The sequence below is a fragment of the Penaeus chinensis genome, chromosome 4 (genome assembly GCF_019202785.1).
Source record: "Penaeus chinensis breed Huanghai No. 1 chromosome 4, ASM1920278v2, whole genome shotgun sequence".
NCBI classification, from domain to species: domain Eukaryota; kingdom Metazoa; phylum Arthropoda; class Malacostraca; order Decapoda; family Penaeidae; genus Penaeus; species Penaeus chinensis.
In genome coordinates, this window is record NC_061822.1 from 37,179,694 (window position 1) to 37,182,193 (window position 2,500).

The window sequence follows — 2,500 nt, forward strand, 5'->3', positions numbered from 1 at the left end:
TTAGGTGTTCATGAATCTACGTTTACCTTATTAAAATAAGTGCTCTCGTAGATTTACATTTAACATGCGTGTGGATCTTCGTGTGGTAGTGTGTTCGCAAGTTTATATTTACGTGACTGTTGTCTTTCGTGTGTGTGTGAGCGCATCGCTTCAATCTATAAAATCCGGGAGACATATTGTGTTTTAAGGATCCTTGCACTCCAATATCAGTTGAGTCACCCCCCTCCCCCAATACCACATCCTGTTCTCGGTCAGTCACCATGCACAGGGTCAGGGAGATACGAGAGATAACACTTGATATGTTACGATTTTTGCTATTGATTTAATGTTTTTGTCGTTGAGCATGTTAGTATTTTCTTTTCGTAAACTTTAAGTAATGATGAAACTGTTGTTCTTCTTTTGGATAAGTATATTATTTTTTGTGAATATTAGTTTGTCTTTTATGGTTATTATTGTTTTTGTTATTATTATAATGACAATGATAATAATAGTAGTAATATTAATAATGTCATTATCATTATTAGTATTATCATCACACTCATCACCACCTTCAACATCACCATCATCATGATCATGACCATCATCACCACCTTCTCCTGCTTCTCCCCTCCTCCTCCTCATCATCGTTATCGTCGTCATTGTGTATTGATTTCATACTCACAAGGCAACTTCATGTATTAGCGAGACCAGTACATGAAGATTTTAGTTGGATCATTCGTTTACTTTTAGCTGTAGCTTACTTGTACCTACTCTTATAAATCCAGTTTCGATTCAGGTATGTTGGGATGTTGAAAGGATATATGTGTATTTACACACACATACACACAGACACACACATACACACAGACACACACACACACAGACACACACAGACACACACACACACACACACACACACACACATATATATATATATATATATATATATATATATATATATATATACACACACACATGTACATGCACACACATACATACATGTATATATAAAAACATATACATATTATTATGTTACATATCTATCTATGACAGTCAGGGCGCAAGCATGTTGAAAGGATATATATGTTTTCATACGCGCGCACACACACACACACACACACACACACACACACACACACACACACACACACACACACACACACACACACACACACACACACACACAAATACACACACATATATATATATATATATATATATATTCGTGTAAACAATATATATACATATAAACATATATATATATATATATACATATGTATATATAAATGTTTGTGCATTTATATATATATATATATATATATATATATATATATATATAACACACACACACACACACACACACACACACACACACACACACACACACACACACACACACACACACATATATATATATATGCGTGTAAACAATATATATACATATAAACATATATATATATATATATATATACACACATACACATATATGTATATATAAATGTTTGTGTATGTATATATATGTATATGTATATATATATATATATATATATATATATAACACACATACACACACACGCGCGCTAAATACTATCATGATAATACTTACAATGTTGAAAGAGTGCAATTATTCAACAGTGTGTTTGAGAGGTTCATGACCTCTGCTATCTGAACACGTCTGGTCTCGACGTCTATCACCCAGAGCTAGCGACTGTGAATGGCGCTCGATTATCTCATTCAGACATTTAGCAGTTACAGTCCGTCAGAAAAGTGGCCAAAGGCAATTTCTTAACAAGTAAAGGATATCTTAGACACCTTCCGGTTTTTACCAGTTTTGTATGAACGTGATTTCAGGAGCATTGTCTACATTCATTACCAATTTATTTTAGAATATTTAGAATATTGTTACCATACTTCGAAAGAAAAACAAATAAAAGGTTTGAGTGAGGTGCAACAAACGATAAAAACAAAGCGCTATGAGGGAAGTTTGGTCCAACTCAGGTGCAAGACCGGGAGTAAAGTTGAGTGCGTAGTTCTGAGCAGCTGGTACTCTGACTTTTGGAGCTGGTGCCTTCCCCGAGCTGCCCATTATCCTTGTCCAACGGCCGGGCAATCTCTTTACTCGGTTTGTAACGCAAGTACTGTGCTGTATGACCTCAACTACCTCTGAAGCAGTACTACGGCTTGTTGCTATGTTTGTGGCTTTCTTATAAAGGAATGAAATTCCTTGCACAACTGAAGGGGTAGTCACTTATTTCAGCTTTAGTGCTGTTCCTTCATAATGTAAATTACTCACCTTAACATCGGCAGGCTTTGAAACTTGATCGGAAGAAAATCGTTCTTATACAAATTGAAAACGCTTATAAAGTCACTCAGTCATTTTTATGCGTCAAAGTCGTTACTGGAAAAAGTAATAATTGAAATAACAATAATTTTCCTATTTGATATTAAATAAGACGTCACCTACGTTCAACGTTGACAGAAACCGAGAAAATTATGATACTCGGGTTTAATAGGCATTCCA